Source organism: Ranitomeya imitator, chromosome 2 (assembly GCF_032444005.1).
Source record: "Ranitomeya imitator isolate aRanImi1 chromosome 2, aRanImi1.pri, whole genome shotgun sequence".
Classification (NCBI taxonomy): Eukaryota; Metazoa; Chordata; class Amphibia; order Anura; family Dendrobatidae; genus Ranitomeya; species Ranitomeya imitator.
This window is the reverse complement of record NC_091283.1, coordinates 131,119,496-131,137,041: the sequence shown is the minus strand read 5'-3', so window position 1 is coordinate 131,137,041 and position 17,546 is coordinate 131,119,496.

Genomic DNA, 17,546 nt, shown 5'->3' with positions numbered 1-17,546 from the left:
ATAACTATGTAACTGTGTAACTATGTATTGTACCAGGGCTCATCGGTGCTGCCACAGTTGCTGCAACATGTGCAGAGTTGAATTCCACCATGTGGGCACATCGCATTTCAGCCGGTGAACTGGCAGGCCCAACGACTTCTGTAGAGATGCAAGTCGTCGAGCTGCGGGATGTGAATGGCGGAAGTGAGCACACAGCGACCGTGCCCAGGTTCAAAACGTGTGCCATACAAGGCACGTGTGTGACATTGCCCCGGCGAAAGGCCGCACCCAGGTTTGCAGCGTTGTTGCACACAGCCTTCCCTGGCTGCAGGTTGAGTGGAGACAACCATTGATGGAACTCGGTCTCCAGAGCTGACCACAATTCCTCAGCTGTGTGACTCACATTTCCAAGACATTTTAATGTAAACACTGCCTGATGTCGTTGAGCCCTGGTGACAGCATAGTGAGGAGTTGTGCAGGATTCCTTCTGCGCAGTTACAACGCGGGTGGCATTACCAGACAGGCTTTGGGTGCAGGTGGAGGACCGAGTGGAGGTTGAGGAGGCAGAAGCAGTGGAGGAACTTCTAGATACAGAGGATCGACGAGCAACTCGTGGCGATGGCAATACTTGGACAGCAGCCCCTTCTCCTGATGACGCTGTAGTTACCCAGTGCCCAGTCACCGACATGTAACACCCCTGTCCATTTCTACTCTTCCAAGAAAGTGGTGATGTTGTGTGCGACATGCTGGTGTAGCACAGGCACAGCTTTCTTTGAGAAGTAGTGGTGACTTTGCATCTGGTACTGGGGCACTGCGACGGACATAAGGTCTCGAAAATCCTCTGTGTCCACCAGGCGGAAAGGCAGCATTTCTGTAGCCAACAGCTTGCAGATGGAGAAATTCAACCTCTTAGCTTTGTCATGGCTAGGAGGAAATGGTCTTTTACTTCTCCTCACCTGAGGGACAGAGGGCTGGCTGCCGTGCTAGTCTGTGAGGAAGGTGCAGGTGGAGATGTTATGTTGCCTTGATCAAAATGTGGTGTCGATGTCAGAGAGTGTTAACACCAGCAGGTGTTTCCACTTGCAAATGTCCTGACGACCTGCCAATCACACTGGCTGTTGCGGGTAAAGAGGTGGAAGGTCTGCATCCAAAACCATATGCGACTGCTGTCCCCACAGTCACAGAGGATGAAGAGGATGCGGATGCACTTGATGGGGCAGACGGTGGTTGACCCGGCGCACTAGGCCGCATTGTAGCACAGTGAGCTTCCCACTACAACTTATACCTCATATCCATGTGACGGTTCATGCATGAAGTACTCAAGCTAGTGATTTTTTGGCCTCTACTGAGATTTTGTTGACAAATCTTACAGACAACATGAGTTGGGTCATCCTTTGCGATGTCAAAAAATGCCCAGGCTGTGCAAGGCTTAGAGCCCGTGTGACCTGAAGAGCCACCACAACTTCTGGTCTGAGGCACAGTTGGGGTTGAGGATGCCGTTGTTGATGTGCTTCCAGTACTCCATCTCTGTCCAGGAAGGCGCACCGTTACCTCGTCATCAGACTCGTCTCTAGCATCCTCCTCCACCTCCTCTGCTGACCTCATGGACTGGTGGACTGGGGGTTTACAGTAAGTGGGGTCTACAACCTCGTCATCATCATCCTGTGTGTTCTCACTCCCGTCGTCCTCAGAGCCAACCTCTTCCTGCCCCGACCGAAAAGTCAAGTTTTCGTTCGAATCAGGTATCTCAGTCTCATCATCATCTTCCTCATTGTCTCCACCAACAGGAGTTACAGTTTGGGAACGAGGGTCTACATTATGCTCAGAACCTTCTTCATCTGGGCCTGGATCCGACTCACAAAGATTCTGGCATCAGTGCAGATCATTTCCTCATCTGGATTCACAGAAGCTCTGGAGCAGACCTCTGATTCCCAGGCAATAGTATGCGTAAACAGCTCTACAGACTCAACAATGTGTGTTACCACATGCTCAGACGGGCAGCTGGAGACTTGGGAGCTGTGAGGAAGCAAATGCGATTGGGGTGACAACTCTGAGGACTGGAGTAGTTGTGATGTTGAAGTTGACATGGAGGAGAGCCCAATTGAACGAGCACTTGATATCCATTCAAGCACCTGCTGTTTTTGTGCCTCATCTGGAATTTTTGGCGATGCTTTTAGCGATGGTCGTAAGAAAGGGATCATATCAGATTGTCCACAAAAAGAAGTAGACATCTTACTTTGGCTGGAAGATGGTCTTTCTTCTGCAGATGTTACTGTTGCTTTACCACCTACCCCACGGACACAACCTTTTTTACCATTTCCAACACGCCTATTCCCTTTTCCACCAGCAGCAGGCCTTTTGCCACTCATTTTAGTGCTTAACTAATTGGCAACTCTGTATCTGTAGTTGTTGGCACAACAACCGATGGATGAAAACCGAGGAGAACTGAGTGGCCAAACTGTGGTACTAGGCCCAAAACTAATAACTGGATTAGATGCAGTGAAAATTGAGATACAAAGGCGGTATAGTTTGTTTCACAGGCGGGCTACTCTGCTGACGTGCAGACACTGCTCTTAGGCCCAAAATTATTAATTGGATTAGATGCAGTGAAAATAGAGATACACAGGTGGTGTAGTTAGTTTCACAGGCAGGCTTCTCTGCTGACGTGCAGACACTGCTGCTAGGCCCAAAACTATTAACTGGGTTAGATGCAGTAAAAATTGAGATACACAGGCAGTAAAAATTGAGATACACAGGCGGTGTAGCTAGCTTCACAGGCGGGCTTCTCAGATGACTATCAGACAATGCTACTAGCCCAAAAAGATTGGCTGAGCTAGATTACACCAAATGCTGTGACAAACACTTTCACAGCACTGGCACAGACCTGCCTGGCAAACAGTGCTATGAACTGCTGTAACCTACCCTGAAAAGGGCTGATATTACAACTAATCCTGACTCCCTAAACCTATCTTTCTGACAATTCGCTCCAAAAAAACACTCTTAGTCTGTATAGCGCCCACAGCAGCAGCGGTGCCGTCTAACACTAAGCTGCTGCAGTGAGGAAATGGTGGCGACGGGGCAAATGGCTGGTTCTTATAGGGCAAGGAGGACATGTGACATACGTAGCCACTGACACATGCCCTTGCTTGTGTGCATCACATGCACATTGCTGTGTGTGTGCGCACTGCTGATAGGCTGAAAGACTGCACCGCCCCACTGTAAATGCGGGAAAGAAAAAAAATGGAGATCGGCGTTATTTCAGCACAGATCTATCCCCCGCCCCCTATACACTGAAACAGTCTATTAACAATGATAAACAGTTTTAATGTGCAAATAAAGCAAGGCTTTTGGTGAACGAACAGTAATCGAATAGAAACTCGAACAGCCGAATTTTAAGCCAATTGTTTGGGTTCGTCGAATGTCTAGAACACCGCCCAAAACAGCTCGAATTTGAAATTGGCGAACAGTCTGACTCGAACACCACTCATCTCTAATTACTACTCCCATATTTATGTTTTTCAGTTCTGTAATTTACGCCTTTCTATCCCCGCTCTGACCTCTTGTCCCTAGGCTGTAAAACCCTAAAATGGCCACTGCTTTCCCTGTCTCTTCTTTTGTGATAATCCCCCCTGACTGTTTGCACTAGACCATGTGATGACATAGCTGCAAGCCATTATAGGGAAGCCCACGCCTGACGTCATTAGAGCCCACTCTCTGGCTGATGCAATTGTTGGCAAAATGTGAAATGTTTACGGCTATTTTTTTTTGTTGTTTTAGTGTTCCATGCAGACCAAATCACAAATTGTTTGTGACTTGCAAATTTCATGATATTTGATTCAAAGTTGATTTGCAGCTAGTGTTGAGCATTCCGATACTGCAAATATTGGGTATCAGCCGATATTCGCTGTATCAGATTTCCGATACTGAGTTCCAATATTTTTAAGATATCGGATACCGGAATCGGAAGTTCCTATAGGTCAATGATGCACTATAATGGAGTGCGGGCGGTGCATGGGCGGAGACTGCATCTGTGTGTGCTGGCGGGGTCTGTGTGTGACCGTGGGAGGGTCTGTGCGGGCCTGCCGGGGTCTGTGCGGTCGGCCGGGGGTCTGTGCGGCCTGCCTGGGGTCTGTATGGGCCTCTCGGGGGTCTGTGCAGCCTGCCGGGGAGCTGTGCGACCTGCCGGGGGTCTGTACAGGCCTCTCTGGGGTCTGTGCGGCCTGCCAGGGTTCTGTGCGGTTTGCCGGGGGTCTGTACGGGCCTCTCTGGGGTCTGTGCGGCCTGCTAGGGGTCTGTACGGGCCTCTCGGGGGTCTGTGTGGCCTGCCGGGGGTCTGTGCGGGTATGCAGGCATCGTCCAATGGGACTATAAGTCCCATCAGGCTATGCCTGCTACAATGGCAGTGATTGACACATTATTAGCCAATGATGGGACAGTAGTAGTCCCTTCATCCGGCTAATGTGTTGAATGTAAAAAAAAAATACTACATACAACATACATACTACATACAACATACATACATGCTACATACATGCTACATACATACATACATACTACATACATACTACATACAATACATTCATACTACATACATACTACATACAATACATTCATACATTACATACAATACATATATACATACAGACATACAGTACATAAACTGTGTTCCAAATTATTATGCACAAAAAGTTTAGGAGTGATAAGGTTAGAATTTTTTTGTTTGTCATTTAAACTCATTGATGGTGATGTGTGTCAGGGCTCTTTATATCACTGAAAGCAATTGCAGATACCTGTGCAAATTAGTTTGGCAGGTGTGTCCAAATAAAGGCAAGACTACTTAAGAAGGCTGTTCCACATTACTAAGCAGCCTATATTTTTGGCCAAAATGGGAAAGAAAAAGGATGTGTCGGCTGCAGAGAAGCAACAAAATGTGCAGTATTTAGGTCAAGGCATGACTACAATCAACATTGCCAAGACACTTCATCGTGATCATCACACAATCAAGAAGTATGTAGCTGATTCCCAGCACACACGTGTGCATGCTGATAAGGAAAAATTGAGGACTCTTTCCAACAGGCAATTGCATAAGGTTAAAAGAGCAGTTGCAAAAATGCCTTGTCATAGCAGCAGACAAGTTTTTGGAAGCTGCTGGTGCCTCCAATGTCCCCAGAACAACAAGATGCAGGGTCCTTCACAGGTTTGCAGCTGTGCGTAAGCCATCCTGTCGACCACCTCTATCCACTGCACACAAGCAGAAACGGCTCCAGTGGGCCAAACGATACATGAAGACTGACTTCCAAACTGTTTTGTTCACCGATGAGTGCCGTGCAACGCTCGATGGTCCAGATGGATGGAGTGGAGGAAGGCTGGTTGATGGACACCCCATAAAAACACGGCTAAGGCGCCAACAAGCAGGAGGTGGAGTAATGTTTTGGGCTGGAATCATGGGGAGAGATTGTCGGCCCCTTTATGATCCATGAAGGGGTAAAGATGAACTCCATAATCTATGTGGAGTTTCTAAAACAACACTTCCTGCCATGGTTCAAGAGGAAGAACCGTGCTTTCCGCAGCAAGATCATTTTCATGCATGATAATGCACCGTCTCATGCTGCAAAAAACACATCTGCATCTCTGGCTGCTATGGGCATAAAAGAGGACAAACTTATGGTGTGGCCACCATTTTCCCCTGACCTCAACCCAACTGAGAACCTCTGGAGCATCATCAAAAGGAGTGTCTATGATGGCGGGAGGCAGTTCACATCTAAGCAACAGCTCTGGGAGGGTATTCTGTCCACATGCAAAACAATTGAAGCAGAAACCATCCAAAAACTGACAAATTCAATGGACGAGAGAGTTCAGAAGCTTCTTTCGAACAAGGGGTCCTATGTGCAAATGTGACATCACCTAGAATAAAGTTTTCACTTGAAAACTGTTTGATTTCATTTTGTAATAAGCTGATAATGCTTATAACTTCACAATTTACCATTTTTTTGTTCAAAATTAAATAAAAAAGGTTGAAAACTCTGCTGTGCATAATAATTTGGAACATGCATTTTGAGTGTTTATTTTTTTTTAAAAGATACTGTTTTCATAGGCAGTTTGTTCCAAAACATTGCAATTATACTATTAGCAGTTAATACAAGAGAAGATAGTATTCTGCTACAGATGGATCTGGATAAGTTGGAAACTTGGGCTGAAAGGTGGCAGATGAGGTTTAACAATGATAAATGTAAGGTTATACACATGGGAAGAAGGAATCAATATCACCATTACACACTGAACGGGAAACCACTGGGTAAATCTGACAGGGAGAAGGACTTGGGGATCCTAGTTAATGATAAACTTACCTGGAGCAGCCAGTGCCAGGCAGCAGCTGCCAAGGCAAACAGGATCATGGGGTGCATTAAAAGAGGTCTGGATACACATGATGAGAGCATTATACTGCCTCTGTACAAATCCCTAGTTAGACCGCACATGGAGTACTGTGTCCAGTTTTGGGCACCGGTGCTCAGGAAGGATATAATGGAACTAGAGAGAGTACAAAGGAGGGCAACAAAATTAATAAAGGGGATGGGAGAACTACAATACCCAGATAGATTAGCGAAATTAGGATTATTTAGTCTAGAAAAAAGACGACTGAGGGGCGATCTAATAACCATGTATAAGTATATAAGGGGACAATACAAATATCTCGCTGAGGATCTGTTTATACCAAGGAAGGTGACGGGCACTAGGGGGCATTCTTTGCATCTGGAGGAGAGAAGGTTTTTCCACCAACATAGAAGAGGATTCTTTACTGTTAGGGCAGTGAGAATCTGGAATTGCTTGCCTGAGGAGGTGGTGATGGCGAACTCAGTCGAGGGGTTCAAGAGAGGCCTGGATGTCTTCCTGGAGCAGAACAATATTGTATCATACAATTATTAGGTTCTGTAGAAGGACGTAGATCTGGGGATTTATTATGATGGAATATAGGCTGAACTGGATGGACAAATGTCTTTTTTCGGCCTTACTAACTATGTTACTATGTTACTAGAATAGTAGATGGCTGGAAAATAACAATGACTGCAATTCAGATAGGTAATTTAGAGAAAATATGAGGAAATATTATTTGCATAATAATTTGGAACACAGTGTATAACATAGAGTACATACTCATCATCACTTGTCATTTTGATCCCCAAAGCCAGTGTCATCTGTAAAAAAAATTAAAATAACAAACAACCAATATACTCCCTGATCCGCAGAAATCCACGAGTGTCTTACGACGATCTCCCATGGAGAATGGCAGCATCAGTTGATGCGACCACTCTCTAGGGGCCCCAGGAACACAATGACGGGAGGAAGGTATCCTTCTGCATTGTATTCCTCCGCCGCTGTAAAAAAATAGTCCCTAGCCTCACTGTTGGCATTGCTGTGTGCGAAAGTTTCGCACGCAGCAATTGGCATAAAGTGAGACTTTGAACTTTAGTAACCTCTCAGTGATGCACTACAGGAGCCATTGTCTCCTGTCAGTGTGTCACTGAAGGTCCTATAGAGCAGTGACATCACCCGATGTCACTGTTCTATAGGGGAGATCATCGTGGGACACTCGTTATTAATTAGACTACGGTGGACAGGTAGTATATGGTTAATTATTTTACGTTTTTTTGCAGGCGCTGAAGTATGGTAAATATGGTTAAATGAAGAATATTAAAATACTTTTTTCCTAATGTGTGTGTGATTTATTAACCCTTTACTAGTATTGGATTAATAATGGATAGGCGTCTTATTGACGCCTCTCCGTTATTAACCCGGCTTAATGTCACCTTACAATAGCAAGGTGACATTAACCCCTTATTACCCCATATCCCACTGCTACACGGGAGTGGGAAGAGAGGGGCTAAGTGCCGGAATTGGCGCATCTTACAGATGCGCCATTTCTGGGGCGGGTGCGGACTGGTATTTGTAGCTGGGGGGGCAATATCCATGGCCCCTCTCTAGGCTATGAATATCAGCCCGCAGCTGTCTGCATAGCCTTTCTGGCTAAATATAGGGGGACCCCACATCATTTTAGTAGCCAGTAAAGGCTACGCAGACAGCTGCGGGCTGATATTCATAACAGGCTACAAATATTGGCCCCCGGCCGTGGCTTTCCCCCTCTGGCGCAGAAAATTGCGCAGGAGCCCATGCCGTTGTTTTCTGTTTTTTTTTTAAATTAAATGTTCATTAAGGCCCCTTTCATAATTGCGTCGGTACGGGTCCGTCGCTATGCGTCGGGCCGACATACCGACGCACGTTGTGAAATTTGTGCACGACGTGGACAGCGGATGCAGTTTTTCAACGCATCTGCTGCCCATTCTGAAGTCCATGGAGGAGTTTCGGCCGAGCATGAGCGGTAGAAAATGGCGGACGCGACCGACAGGAAAATGTGTAGTCCCATCGGGCGATGCCTGCACACCCACACAGACCTCCAGCAGGCTGCACAAACCCCCCAGAGGCCCATACAGACCCCCGGCAGGCCGCACAGACCCCCGGCAGGCCGCACAGATGCCAGAGAGGCATGTACAGACCCCCGGCAGGCTGCACAAACCCCCAGCAGGCCACACAGACCCCCCGAGAGGCCTGCACAGACCACCGACAGGCCGCACAGACCCCCGAGCCCGAGAGGCCCGTACAGACCCCCGGCAGGCCCGCACAGACCCCCCACAGTCATGCAGCCTCTGCCCACGCACCGCCCACACTCTTCTCCCCTCCGGAACAGGATGTACAAGGACAGAAAGGGCTTATTTTAATTCCGATATTTGTGTCCCATTGACTTGCATTGGTATCGGGTATCGGTATCGGCGACATCTGATATTTTTTGGATATCGGCCGATCCAATCCGATACCGATATTTCCAAATATCGGAAAGGTATCACTAAACGCTAATCGCAGCAGATCAATGTGATTAACTCTAGGAGATGTTAAAAAATGAATTATTTTCTTCCATTCTTTTATAAAATTCTTTCTTAAATAAACAACACAAAAAATAGCTGTTCTTGTAGAAAGGCTTTTCTGTACTAAGTAGAATCGGAGAAGCAAAGCAGTAAATATAGTTGGTTTCCGAACAAGAACGCTTATAACATTTCAGAAAAAGCAAAATTCCAGCAAAGCACTGAACTATTTATCCATATGTTACGTGGAAAATCCATGACCTTCAGTAGTATGTGATGTAAAAAGTTATTTCCTGCTCAATAAATAAATACAGGGGATCAACCATGCAGCCACAAACTACCAAGTAGTATAGAAGGAAAGGCTGTGAGCTTATCCACCCAAGCCAACCGTGTTTGTTATGTCTCATTGTAATGTATAAGGCTTATGCATGGGCCACGTGAACTAGACTCATGCACCATCTCTAATCATACTTTCCTGCTTGATTAGTTTATTTTGCCAGCTTTGTATTGCTATTTTCTTTGAAAACACAAGGACCAAGGGTGGGCCTTCATGTTTTACTTTTGAAGATGTTTTACTTAAATGCCATTACTTAAATGCCACATGTACATTTTTCCAAAAATTAAATGTGATAGTAATATAGAAGAATGTCAAAGCCCATCACATAATCAATTGTACTTAGCAGTGCCATAGCACTAACTATGCTCTATAATTTAATGTTACACTGGTAATGGAGTGATCACATTATTTTTGGTTGCTCTAAGGTTTAAATCTGTAACAGGAACATAACCCCAAGCCGAAGCACGATTGCAGTGGATGCAGGAATATGATGATTAATCTGCTCTCTGAGTATTCTTGTCAAAAGCTTACTTCATCTCACACTTTCTTCACTTGTCTAAAATAAAACATCTGGCATGCAGATTGCCCTAAGACGTAGTGTTTAATTGTATTTGTTACTCAAGTGGCATTAAACTATGCCTACGCTATGCAGAGACATTTACTGATCAGTCACTGACCTCTCCTGAGTGTACTGGAATTAATTGTAAAGTCTCCAAAAATATAAAGTGACAATAGGCACATTCGTACGGGTGCTCCAAATCCACACCCTCTATGAGGCTCATGCACATAGCGGTATTACTGCCATACTAGCTCTGAGTTGAACAGTGCCATAATAGAACGCTTATAGATTGATTTTTCTCTTGAATTACACATTTATTCAACAACATGAAAATTGTGCCATATCAGATAGTTCATGTCACGCTGTTAACGGCGATAAAGGGGCAGGACAGCATACTGGGACCCGCACCTGTCCATGCCACTTTAATGGGGCCCTGACTTTCCCTTATCTCGGGTACCTATGATGGTTAGGAGGCCTGAGCCACCAGCGTATCCCTGTCTCCTGTGCAGGCCCTATCAATGGCCCCCTCACCCCCCAAAGAAGGTGGACTGCACCAGTGCATAAATACAACAATAAACAGGGTATACCGACAAGGTAACTAAAAGACTCAAACTCACCAAATGCTCACACAACCACAGAGGTAACACATAGAAGGAAAGAGAAGGAAAAAACTAGGAAGGAAAACAGGTTTAACATGCAACCAAAACAGCAGACACCAATCTCTGTAAATAAACCTCCAAGCTCCTAATACACCACGCTCCTTCAACCTCCAAGCCAGGCAGCTGAACTGATCACTGACAATAGCTGAAGTCAAGGCTGGGTCTATATAGAGGAGGAGATTACAAAATCACCTTCAGCTGAGAGACCCAGCTCACAGCAACTCAGCAACAAGATTAACTCCTGCACTGCTGGCACAAAGCAGCCAGGTCAGAATACAGGAGAAGAGCTTCTGTTCACTGTGTGTGAACGAGGCCCAGAGCGCTGCGGTTCTCTAGAACCTCTCTGTTGTGGTAGCCCCGTGACAGTTCATTACTAGAGATGATCAAACCTTTTGAAATTTAAATTCACAAGCTTTGACAATTTTTTTTTCAAAACACTGCCTACAATTGCCCTAAAAGATGTGTGTAACACTCTGAGGTCTCCTATGACTGTATCCATCTGTTTTTAATGGGACTTTGTCAGCAAAGAATGGCTGTTCAAATCAAGTGCAGGCGCTCGGTGTGTCATGGTGTGGCCAATCAATTTAATACACCTTCCCACCTACTTGTTTTCCCTCAATCTCCACCCTCCCACTCTTTTTAGATTGCCAGCTCTGGCTTCATGTAAGAGATAGAAAACAAGCAGGAGGGAAGGTTTAGTTAAATGTTTGGCCACCATGATACACCAAGCGCCTATGTTAGTTTTCAATAGTCATTGTCCCTTTAACAGTCAGAGTCCTTTTAAGCTCTTTGATACAAACACAGCCTTAGTAATGTCAAAGTGACTTCATCATAGAAAATGATGGTAACCTGGTAGAGACCAGTAGCCCATCAACCCCTTAAAAACAGAGCCAATTTTCATCTTAATGACCAAGCTAGATTTTTTTTTTTTTTTAAAATCTGACGAGTGTCACTTTATGTGGTAATAACTGTGGAACTCACAACATATTCCAGTGATTCTGAGATTGTTTTTTCATGAGACGTTGTACTTTATGGTACTGGTAAATTTTTATTGATATGCTTTGCATTTATTTGTGAAAATATCAGAATTTTGACAAAAATGTTGAAAAATTTGCAAGTTGCAAACTTTTATTTTTTATATCCTTAAACCGGTTACTCATGTTGGACAAAATAATTAATACATAACATTTCCCATATGTCTGCTTTACATCTGCATCATGTTATTTTGTTAGGATGTTAAACGCAGAGCAACAATTTTTCATTTTTTCAAGAAATTTACAAAACTTGTTTGTTTAGAGACCTGCACAGATTTAAATGGACTTTGAGGAGCCTATACGTTAGAAACTCCCTACAAATGATACCATTTTAAAAACCGCACCTCTCATATACTTTAAAACTGTTGTTAGGAAATTTGTTAACTCTTCAAATGCTACACAAGAATTAATGCAAAGTGGAATGAAAAAAAGAAAAAATTAAATTTTCCTCTAAAATGTTGTTTTAGGCCCAATTGTTTTACTTTTACAAGCAATAGCATGAGAAAACAGACCAGAAATTTGATACCCAGTGTCTTCTAAGTGTGCTGATACCGCCCATATGGTCAGAAACCTCTCTTTGGACAAATGGCAGGACTTCAAAAGGAAAGGAGCACCATTTGAATTTTGAAACACAAATTTGGCTGAAATAGACTCTGGATGCAATGTTGCCTTTGCAAAATCCCTAAGGTGCCTAAACAGCAGAAAGCCCCTCAAAATTTGGAAACTGCACCTCTATAGGATTTTATCCATGGGTATACTGAGCATTTTGAACCCACAGGTACTACACAGAATTTGACTACGTTAGGTCTTCATATTGAAAAATTATTTATTTTTTCTCAAAAATGTTGCTTTAGCCCTCACTTTTGCAATTGATAGCATGGAAAAGCAGAACCCACATTTTGTTACCCATATTCTGCTAGGGGGCAAGATCCCACATATAGTTAAACAGTTCTGTTTGGACAAACAGTAGGGCTTGGAAGAGAAGGGGCACTATTTGAATTTTGGAACACAAATTTGTTGAGTAGATTGTCATATTTACAGAACCCATCTTAATATATACTTACCTTGTAATGCCTTCACATCCTGTTCCATCCAGAAATGTCCGGATCCCAGAATCCAAGCGACGGAAGTTCACCGACCTCCATATTGGGACACCCAAGTGATGGGTGTCTCAATATGGAAACTGCTGTTGGTACTAGCCTCTTGCGCGGTACCACCAGCAGAACACTGTCGCAACACACACACACATAGTAAACACCGTACGCACCACACACACACAAACACACACTGTATATGCCATACGCACTACACACACTGTATATGCTGTACACACCACGCACACATTGTATACGCCATACCACCAGCGGAAGACCATCGGGATCAGCCGAATGATCCCGGCGGCAGATGCACGATGTGTATACAGGCAGAGGAAGCCGGTCATATTAAAGGGGTTTTCTCACGAACAAAAGTTCATATCAAAAATTGTCTGTATCTGACCGTGTATGGAGCATACCACATCTTCTGGGCAGGGGAGGAAGCAAAAGACAATACTGACATTACAGCAGGGGATCACAGAGGATTTATTTTGTCAGGTACAATATTTCACTGACTGTTTTTAAACAATATTTTACCTCACAAAATGTATCCTCTATGATCTCCTGCTGTAATGTCAGTATAGTCTTTTGCTTTCTCCCCTGCCCAGAAGCTGTGGTATGTTCTGTACACGGTCAAACATAGACAATTTTTAAAATGAACTTTAATTCATGGGAAAACCCCTTTAAAAAGCAAATATCAACATCAACATGGCTCCTCCTAAAAAGTACACCAATGACAATGAAAGGAAAGCAGCAAAGGCACAATGTTGAAGACAACAATGGGCAAATAAGACTCTTGAAGCGCAACAGCATCGCTGGGACAAAAACAATGCATATAAGCATAGGCATGACATTACCATCCTCCCGATATGATAGCATTGGGCCTCCATCTAGTGAGGTTCAATAACAACAGAAAACTCCCATAAATGTGATTTTTGAAAATTATAGTCTTCAATGCATTCATCTAAGGAAGTAGTGAGTGTTTTGATAAGACTATTTTTATACACTGGATGCAACATAAGTTTGAAAAATTACAGTTTGCATTTTTTTTTCAATGTCACTTTTATTAATGTTTTTTGTATGTTGTAAGAAATACACCTCAATTTTCATTTCACTAGTTTTTCAGTGTTCAGAAATATATCCAATATGTCACACCACTGTACCTGTAATAGATGGTGCACCATATGGTCTTTGGGGTAGAATGGATGGAAATCCAAGAGCCATTCAAAGCTTACAGAGACATTGAGTTACCAAGCAAGAAAATCCTTCCAGGAATTAGTACTCACAAAGGGAGCCATGCCCCTAAAAACACACTTGCTGATTATAAAAGTTGGCCTTACTAAGGTTGGGTTCACATTAGCGTTTCTGTGCGCAGTGTATGATCTGCATAGATCTGCATGCGTCATGCGTATATATATTTAACCCCTTAATCACATATGACATACTATCCCGTCAAGATGACCTGGGACTTAATTCACAGTGACGGGATAGTACGTGATACGCGATCGGCTGCGCTCACGAGGGGAGCGCGGCCGATTGCGGCCGGGTTTCAGCTGACTATCGCAGCTGACATCCGGCACTATGTGCCAGGAGCGGTCACGGACCGCTCCCAGCACATTAACCCCTGGCACACCGCGATAAAACATGATCGCAGTGTTCCGGGGGCATAGGGAAGCATCGCGCAGGGAGGGGGCTCCCTGCGGGCTTCCCTGAGACGATCGACCGAGCGACTCCTCCCTGCAGGCCCCGGATCCAAAATGGCTGCGGGGCTACTTCCGGGTCCTGCAGGGAGTACTTCCGGGTCCAGAGCAGGCTCTGTTACCAAGCAGCAGGGCACGCCATATCGCTGTGCTCTGCAAAGTGTCAGATCAGCGATCTGTCACTATACAGTGATGTCCCCCCTGGGACAAAGTAAAAAAGTAAAAAAAAATGTTTTAGATGTGTAAAAAAAAAATAAAAAAAAAATTCCTAAATAAAGAAAAAAATACATATATTGTTCCCATAAATATATTTCTTTATCTAAATAAAAATAAAAGTACACATATTTAGTATCGCCGCGTCCGTAACGACCCGACCTATAAAACTGTCCCATTAGTTAACCCCTTTAGTGAACACCGTAAAAAAAACAAAAAAAAAACAGCGCTTTATTATCATTATCATTAGGGTTGAGCGACCTTGACCTTTTTAGAGTCGAGTCGTGTTTTGCGAAACCCGACTATCTTAGAAGTCGAGTCGAGTGGAATCGGCCGATTATCGCGAAAAGTCGGGTATCGCCCGAAACACGAAACCCAATGCAAGTCAATGGGGGAGCATAGTCGGCAGTGAGTGGAGGCCAGGAAAACACCTACACTGCCCATTTTAATGGAAAAAACATCCATTCTTGTTACAGAAGCTTGTCAGTCGTAATTTACCTTATAATAATTGGAAGGCATTTGAAATTGGGGGTCATTTGGCTAAAGTTGTGGGGGGTAGGGCTGGTTCAAGTAATTAGTGGGCCCAGTAAATCTGTGGAGCAGGGAGAGGTAAGTATTTCAACTTTGCAAGTGCTGTGATCCTGAGCAAGCAGGGGGGGCCCACTCGTTGGCATTGGCACTGGCACAGGGCCCCTCAAAGTACAGCGGTGTGTTTGCACGGCGGGGGCGCCTCCCACCGGCAGCAACACTTTTGCGTACTATGAGAGGCCCTGTGCCAGTGACGTCGCCAACTAGTATTCCTTCCCCCACCTGATGAAGGAACCTGCACTTTCATCTGCACCTTCCTCTTTGTCCCCGTGTAAGGTGGTATGATATGCGGGAAGAGGAACCTGACTTTCAGCAGGGTCACAATCTTGCTGTGTAGCGTGCACGGGGAATTTTGCGTTATGGGTCAATGTACCAGCAGACTCATCTATCACTGGCTGGGCAATGGGCAGGATGAGGAGGAAACACAGATATAGGCCCAAAGAATAAAGTTGGCTAAATGCAGTTCAAAATTGGTAACACAGGACTAACCAAGGGGCATTGCAGTGGAGGACAACTGGAATGAGAGGCTGACACAGAGAGTTGGCCCAAATCAGTAAGTAGTCGAAATGCAGTTCAAAATTGGCAACCGTAGTAAACAGGCGGCACAGCTTTGTTCAGTGGAGGAGAACAGCAAGGAGTGGCAGACACCGATAGTAGGCCCCAACCCAACTAGTAGGCCAAATGCAGTCTAACATTAACAACTACTTAACGAGAGCCTGAAAATGGAATTTCAGGACAGGAAACCAGGAGAACAGCAAGGAGCGGCAGACACTGTTAGTAGGCCCCAAACCAACTAGTACGCCAAATGCAGTTGTTCCATTTAACCACTATTTAACAAGAGCCTGAAGATAGAAGCTCAGGAAAGGCAACCTGGAGAACACCTTGGAGTGGAACACACCGTCTCTACACCCCATACCCAATTTGTAGGCCTAATGCAGTGTAGTTTCCAACAACTACTAAACGAGAGCATTAAGATCGAAGCAATGGAGAGGAAACCTGGGGAACACCTTGGAGTGGAACACACCATCTCTCTACACCCCATACCCAATTTGTAGGCCTAATGCAGCGTACTTTCCAACAACTACTAAACGAGAGCATTAAGATCGAAGCAATGGCGAGGAAACCTGGGGAACACCTTGGAGTGGAACACACCATCTCTCTACACCCCATACCCATTTTGTAGGCCTAATGCAGTGTAGTTTCCAACAACTACTAAACGAGAGCCTGAAGATAGAAGCTCAGGAAAGGCAACCTGGAGAACACCTTGGAGTGGAACACACCGTCTCTACACCCCATACCCAATTTGTAGGCCTAATGCAGTGTAGTTTCCAACAACTACTAAACGAGAGCATTAAGATCGAAGCAATGGAGAGGAAACCTGGGGAACACCTTGGAGTGGAACACACCATCTCTCTACACCCCATACCCAATTTGTAGGCCTAATGCAGCGTACTTTCCAACAACTACTAAACGAGAGCATTAAGATCGAAGCAATGGAGAGGAAACCTGGGGAACACCTTGGAGTGTAACACACCATCTCTCTACACCCCATACCCAATTTGTAGGCCTAATGCAGCGTAGTTTCCAACAACTACTAAACGAGAGCATTAAGATCGAAGCAATGGCGAGGAAACCTGAGGAACACCTTGGAGTGGAACACACCATCTCTCTACACCCCATACCCATTTTGTAGGCCTAATGCAGTGTAGTTTCCAACAACTACTAAACGAGAGCATTAAGATCGAAGCAATGGCGAGGAAACCTGGGGAACACCTTGGAGTGGAACACACCATCTCTCTACACCCCATACCCAATTTGTAGGCCTAATGCAGTGTACTTTACAACAACTACTAAACGAGAGCATTAAGATCGAAGCAATGGCGAGGAAACCTGGGGAACACCTTGGAGTGGAACACACCATCTCTCTACACCCCATACCCATTTTGTAGGCCTAATGCAGTGTAGTTTCCAACAACTACTAAACGAGAGCCTGAAGATAGAAGCTCAGGAAAGGTAACCTGGAGAACACCTTGGAGTGAAACACACCGTCTCTACACCCCATACACAATTTGTAGGCCTAATGCAGTGTAGTTTTCTACAACTACTAAACGAGAGTCGGAAGACCGAAGAAATGTGGACGAAACCTGGGGCACACCTTGGGGTGGCAGACACCGTTAGTAGGCCCTACCAAAGTTGTACCCCCAATGCAGTTTTAAAATTCCTAGAGGCTGAAAACAAGGCTATTGACGCTCAGCTTTTTTCAAAGGAACACAGCTGAATTGAGTGGCGCAGACAGACACAGGTAGTAGGCCTTAAACCAAAAATGTGGCTCACTGCAGCTTAAAAAAGGTTACAGGGGTACACAGGCAGCATTCCTCTGGGCAGTGGAGGACAATTTCAATAGTGGACCGCAGACAGACTTTGTACGCCTACTATTAAAAAAAGGATGCTCTATGCAATAAAAAATAGGT